This window comes from Oryzias melastigma, linkage group LG1 (assembly GCF_002922805.2).
Source record: "Oryzias melastigma strain HK-1 linkage group LG1, ASM292280v2, whole genome shotgun sequence".
Lineage (NCBI taxonomy): Eukaryota > Metazoa > Chordata > Actinopteri > Beloniformes > Adrianichthyidae > Oryzias > Oryzias melastigma.
The window spans coordinates 28,683,742-28,691,244 of NC_050512.1; positions in this window are offsets into that span (position 1 = coordinate 28,683,742).

Consider the following 7,503-nt stretch of genomic DNA (forward strand, 5'->3'; position numbering starts at 1 on the left):
GAAACAAAAATGCAAGATAATAAACAAAAACTGGAAAAAAAAACGTCAAGAAATAAAAAAATGAAAGTGAGAATAATAAGAAATAATTAAGAATTTAAATACATGAATGCGTTACTTAAGGTAATGTTGTGGGTTTTCTTTGTGAAAGTCTGGACAGTAATTTGCTGAATCATGTTCAATTTCGTAAAATATATAAAAAAAAAGTTTATTGCAGGTATTTAATTTATTTATCTGCAGTTTGAGACAAACAATTCCAACACATTTTACTTTAATGCAAAGGAAAAATTCTGCCAAAATCTAACCCCTAAAACCCAGTTGTTGTTTTTTATTTGTTGTGGGGGGGGTAGTGTCTTAAAATGCACACGTAGAAACAAAAATGCAATAAAATAAACAAAAACTTGAAAAAAAAAATGTAAAGAAACAAAGGAATGGAAGTAAGAAGTTACTTAAAAAGACCACTTTTTAATGAAAATGCAAAAGGAAACCGTAATCTCCTAAGAGAAATAATAATAATAGAAAATAACTTCAAATGTGTAGCTCAAGTTAATGTTGATGATTTTCTCTTAGATTTATTTCTTTGTGTTCCATGGCTGTAAACGATCACTTTTTAGCAAAAATCTAAAAAGAAACAACATCATTCCCTATATGAGAAATAACAAGATTTTTTTTAAATTATACTTTTTTAAGTTACGTTAATGATTTTTGTTTTCTTAGGGTGAAGTCTGCATCATAGTTTCCAGATTAAAATATTTTGAAGGGATAAGTTACATTGCAGGTATTTCTATTCACCCAAAGTGGTGTGAAGAAAAGATCAGTCCACCTTAAATGACTGCTTCGCATCCTTAAGAGAAGTGTCTCCCGCTGGCACAGCCCCACACACCCTCACTGTGTCTCATCTTTTTGGATTAGTTTTTTTTAAGTAAAACAATACAAAAAAGGAAAACTGTTTAATTCTGACCATGTGCCGTGTTTGATTCCACCACTGCAGGAGCTGAGGCGCTATGGAAGCTCAAATGTTTCCAAATGACTGAAGGGAGAGTTAGATAACTCCTCTGACTGTACAGGAGGAGGTGGACACTGATCACACACTGATCACACACCACCAGCAGCAGCCTCCACGGAGGGAAGATGAGGCTGGAGTCACGCAGGAACAATCATCTCCAATCATAACAGGTTTTTCTGGACGCAGCAGGAGCCAGGAAGCCTCATAGCCAGGATTTACTGAGTTTGATTGTCCAGAGGTGAAGCAATTACTTCTGCCTTTTAAATAGAATATTATAAATTCATATTTTCACCACACAGGGGGTTAAAGACTTCAAGAATAAATAAAAAGGACAGAACACTTCAAAATAAACAAATAAATAATAGCATATATATTGAGTCTGCATGGCTGCAGGATGTCCATTAAAGGATGATAATGGACAACTGCACAGAACATATGTGGACATACTTTATTGTAGTTTATCTCAAGAGCAACACAATATTATCTGTATCATATTTAACCATCAATGTCACTGTTTCCTTGATTATAAATACTTTGTTCTTTTTGCTTGATACAAGGTGAATTATTGTTTATATTATATACATTAGTGACAGAAATTGCTCGTTTGTTGATCCACATTTAATAATCGAAGTTAATGGTGGACATTTCTTGCAATCAAAGACACTTGTGTTTTTTTTTAGTTTTTTTTTTTTTTAATCAAACTTATTTTTCATGATTTGGACAAAAACAACCGTTAAGAGGTAAATTTTTGCTCAAAATGATGTTTTATGTCACTTGACATGACATTTGGCAATTATAAACCACTTTCCTCCACTGCCACCAAGCGAGGTCGGTGCAGGCTCAGTACCCGTTACCATGACAACGAGTCACACCCACAATCAAAGAGTCTGCTTCTCGTGAAAAATAATTTAAATGTAAAAGAAAAAAAACTCAACAAGATCAAAGTAATTATTATAATAGAGCAAGATCTGTGCAGACTCAGTACCCGTTACCATGACAACAAGTCACTCCAAGAATTAAAGAATCCGCTTCATGTGAAAAACAGTTAAAATGTAAATAAAAAAAAACTCAACAAGATCAAAGTTATTAGAATGATTTAATATTTATTTATTTTGTAATAATGGTATAAGTGGGCTAATGCACTTTTATTAGAAGTCAGATAAGAATCTTTTCGGCATCGTTTTTCAAAATAAAAGCATCTCAGCAGTTGATGTCATGATAGCAAGATTACTTCAAAACCCAAAATGTGCAAAAGGATAAAATTTGACCTGACATGTAAAACGCACATGCAAATTATTACCCTTCCACCTCGAGTTGAAGTGTTTCTTTTATAGCTGCTGAACTTCACGTCCACCAATGAAGAAACCAAGAAGTACCGAGAAGTCAGACTTCATTTGTGAATGATAGAAAAAGACAACAGGGAAGTTCTTCCTGTAATCCAGTGTGGGACGAACCGCAGCAGAGCACAGATCCCCGCTAAGCTCCCAGATAGAAGGTGTCAGGGATGAGTGGTTTATGCAGGACCCAAATCCTGCAGAACAGAAGCAGTTTGGTTAAGTAACTGGATCAGAAGAGCACGAGGAGGAAATATGAATGGTGGTAACAAAAGATGACAAGAAGATCAGGCAGCTGACAGTGGAAACCACAGAAGTGCATGCAGTCAGAGAGGAGCTCCGTGAGAGAAAATTCAAACCAAGACTAACGAGAAAAGACAAACAGGAATGACCACATGAAGTATGAGCAAAATAACAGAAAAACAACAAAAACTGTAGATTCTCTCTGAAGGATCAGTGCAAAGATGACGTGACTAACGAAAAAAACTAATGGAAAACAACAACCTCCCATTGTTATAGCTGTGAGTAAATGAGTGATGGTAAATCCGAGTATGTAGTATGTTTTTTTAGACACAAATTTCTTTTTTGGCTCATTTAAATATTAAATATATTTAAAATATAAAGTATGATGTTGTCTGATCTGTTTTTCTAAGGGTTAGAGAATTCATTTAATCGTAAAAACACAATAACTATGACTATAATTGATGTTTTTTTGGTGTTTTGCAGTGATGTTTTATTTTTGATTATGCCTTTTTTAAGCATGATAATAATAATACTAAAAACCTTTGTGTTAATTCTGAATCTGTTTTAAAGACTAAATAAAAATACATAAAAAAGAAACATCTATATATTTTTTAAATTTTGCTTTAGTTTCTGGAATTTTGTCTTGATTTTTTTAAAATGTAATAGCTTTGTTATTATTATTATTTTAATGTTGTTGTGATTGTTAATTTTTATTATTGTTGAGTGAATTGTTGATGTGATTTGCACTTCAGGGCCACCGTACTTCCCAGGTTGTTGAGAACATGTTCTTAATAGCTCATCTGGTGAAATAAAATAAAGCCTTAATAAATAATAGTACTTACAGCCCCTCACACCCCCAACCTAACATGACCAGTGCAGCAAAAATGATAATTAATAATGGATTATCCAGCAGTACAGTTTTGATCCAGGTTCCAGCTCGGAAGAGGAAAACGAAAACGTTCATGGATCCATTTGTCTGTGGATGCATCAGAGTGGAGCTTTTTAATCCCTTTACACCTAAATTTATGAAAGAGGATGTTCACATGTTTTTGCTTTTAAGTAAATTCTACATTTTGGTAATTTTATAGCTAATTTGGTTTGAGACAACAGTCATTAAGGGGTTAAATCTAGTGTTACTAAGCAGATTGTATTACCTAGAAGAATTCAATAATTGAAGTGGTGAGAAAATGATTATTTTAGTTCATACTAAAGAGTTTGACATCAGTCTGGGTTGTGTGTAATGAACTTTGAGATGTTATGTTCTGAGATCAGAGGGAGGTCTTCATGGAAAAGTCACAGGTTTCCTGTTAGCCACTTCTCTCTGCGTCATCAGATGTTCAACCAAACTCTTGGGAGGCTTTACTTCACCTCGTCTTGGATTTTTAGAGTTCTAATAGTTATGCGTAGATAAAAGTTGACCCAGCAGTCTTCTTTAATTTGTTTAATTATCGATCCGGCACCGCGTAATCAGCTGAAGCTGCGAAACAGAGACCTTCAACAAATGGACGCCAGATTCATCTCCTGAAAGAGCCGGCGCTCCTCCCCGTCAGCGCTCATCCTCACAACGGCTGCAGATCAACAAGTAATGCTCTCAGCCACAAGCAGTGATGCAAGGCTTGTTTACCAGCAGTTTGCAAAGCTTTTCATGTGTTCTGCTTCATGTTAATGATAAAGCGAAGCAGTGCCTCCCTACTGAGAGACACCGCACACACAGAGCGGCGCAGGAGCACGCCACACATCTATTCAATATTCATCTCCTGTCCCGGGCAATGAAAGCAAAGCTGCAGCACCATATGTTCAAGCGGCTTTGCTTACATTCTCTCTGCACGCGTGCCATGAAACTGCTGCAACACCGGGGCTCGCTTTTGCAAATGATTTTTCTTTTTTTTTCTCCTCTGAAAACTATCCTGATGGCGCCTGATCTTTCAAAGCCAGCCTGACTCTGTCAGGGAGGGTGGGGAGGGGGGGTGCTCCCATGTTGAGACTCCCTCCTCTTTCTGGAGGTCAGATTCTGCAGAGGCCCTGCAGTCCGAGGTGGACTCCAGGGGCCGGAGTGGAAAAGGGCCGAAATCCATAATGATCATTCTCCCGGGCTCGCTGAATAATGCAAGGCTTTATAATAGACCCCCCCTCCCTCCTCCTCTAATGGCAGAGACAGATAAGAACCGTTTCTCTCACTGGCAACAAAGCACTTGCGTATTTATCTGGCGTTTGCGACAGCAGAGCGGAGAGAGGCTGCGGGTGGTGGTGGGGAGGGATTGACTGGAAAGCTGACAGTGCAGCAGAGACGAAACGAGGAGGGGAGAGGGGCCGGAGAGTGTTCTCCACTCACCTCTGCTCCCCGTCTCAGAGCTGTTTTCATCCTCTTGTTTGATCCAAACCTCATTCCACAGCTCCAGGGAAGTCTCCTTTCAGTCTATTAACTTTTCCATGTTTGTTTGGTGTACATTTCCCGCTGTGCACACTTACCTTTCTGACAACTGAGAATGAGGATGTGCTGCCAGGTAACCGAAGCCTCCGCGCTCCACTGATGTCTCCATTCCTAGCATCCCTCCACGGAGAGGCAGGGAGGGGCTGTCCAATGGGATTTCCATGTCTGCTGCTCCGCCCGGGTTCCCACCAGACAGGAAGGAGGGAAACATTATAAGCAGCAGTTTCCAATCATGCCAAAACTGTATAAATAGCTTCATCTTGAGGCCTATTATTTCCTTCAACATGCTTGTTTGTACTAGAGTCACAGGAGAGAAGGATTTGATCTTCATAATCAATGTGTCTTTTTAATTATATGAAGTCTCGCTGATATCCAGCCACACCACAGAGTCATTCACCAACTTATTCCCACCTCATTAAAATCCAAAGTGACATAAACAAATCCGTGTGCTGTTATGCATTGCGCTGGGCGGCTGGCTAATCTCATCATAACTCTCCCAAGCATGGACTTTAACGCCGTTACAGCAACAGGGCTCTTCATCAAGCTGCTGGCGTTGGACCTCCTCCAGAAACATTTTCCTCATTAGACCTTCGCCTCCACATGTGTGGCGCCAACATGGCGCCAAAAGAGAGAACGGACTTTTGTCTCCAACTTCATGCTGACCGTTGTCAGAGTCACTGATTTCAATGTCATCAACCTGAAAAACAGACTATTGAGAAATCATTCCACTAGAAGTAGTCTTTATAGAGTATTGGACTTTTAAATAAAAATAACTTTTATATTACTAATTAACCAGAAAAAATTGCTCTCTGCCTATATTAGGTTGTCACATATTTTACAAAAAAAAAAAACTTATGTTATCAAATGAAAGAAGTATTCATCACATATTCTGTGAGTTTATAGTTTATTTCAGAATCATTTTTTAAAATGTTAGACTTCCTTGTATTATTGCTGATGTTTTCTGTCTGTTTCTTGTAACTCTTTTTCTTTTTCTTTTACTTTTGAAAATATTTCAAGCCAAAGATAAAAATATTAATACTGATTATAATCTATCCCGCCTGGAAAATTAAAGGTTAGATTAAAAATAAACTTGTCCCACTTTAACACTAAAACCCCTGAGCCTGCGAAAATTTGCGCAGGGAAGAGTTCCCCCCCTCTAGTCCGAGAGCCCATTGTTGTGTCATGGTGGGTCACTGATGAGCCATTAACTTGCCCATGTATATGTTAATGCAGCATGTAGTACCTAATGTTTTTGAACTAACAGGTTGTGTGGGGGTTGGAGGTACCTGATGCATGTGGACAAGTATTGGCTTTCCTGCTTTTACTCACATTTGAACTAAAGTTCCATCTCATTCCTAACCCAGAGTTCAATATGATGTTGCTCCACCTTTTGCTGCGATTGCAGCTTCAACTCTTCTGGGAAGGCTGTCCACAAGGTTGAGGAGAGTATTTATAAGAACTCTGGATCATTCTTCCAAAAGCTCATTGGTCAGGTCACACTGATGTTGGTGGAGAAGGTCTGGCTCTCAGTCTCTGCTCTAATTCATCTCAAAGGTGTTCTATGGCGTTCAGTTCAGGACTCTGTCCTCCATGTCTTTATGGACCTTGCTTTGTGCTCTGGTGCACAAAAATGTTGGAAGAGGAAGAGCCCGCTCCAAACTGTTCCCACTAAGGTTGGGAGCATTGTCCAAATTGTGTTAAAAATATTTCTTTCACCTGCAGTGAACAGTTTTGAGGTAAAAATAAAATTTAAAAGTAAAAACAAATATTTCATGTGGACTATTCCTGAGCGGGATTCAAACCCATGACCTTCTGAATGTGAGTCCGCAGCCATAACCACTTGACCGTCTAGTGGCGGAATCTGGAATGCATGTCAAACTTAAATTTAAACATGATATTCTGCATTGCGCAATCAGGAAGTTATTGTTGATGGTTTAAAGGCATTTGTCTGTGTTAAAAATATTTCTTTCACCTGCATTGAACAGTTTTGAGGTAAAAATAAAATTTAAAAGTAAAAACAAATATTTCATGTGGACTATTCCTGAGCGGGATTCGAACCCATGACCTTCTGAATGTGAGTCCGCAGCCATAACCACTTGACCGTCTAGTGGCGGAATCTGGAATGCATGTCAAACTTAAATTTAAACATGATATTCTGCATTGCGCAATCAGGAAGTTATTGTTGATGGTTTAAAGGCATTTGTCTGTGTTAAAAATATTTCTTTCACCTGCATTGAACAGTTTTGAGGTAAAAATAAAATTTAAAAGTAAAAACAAATATTAAATGTAGACTATTCCTGAGCGGGATTCGAACCCTTGACCTTCTGAATGTGAGTTTTTGGACTTTTTTGCTCGACTGTATTTATGTTACTCACGAAATGTAATGAGTTCATCCAAAATATGTTTTTATCGCAAGCTTTTTACAATTGGCCCAAACTGGTCCTATGTAGGAAAGTAACCGGCCCCTGAATAAAAGTGAATTCCATGGTGGG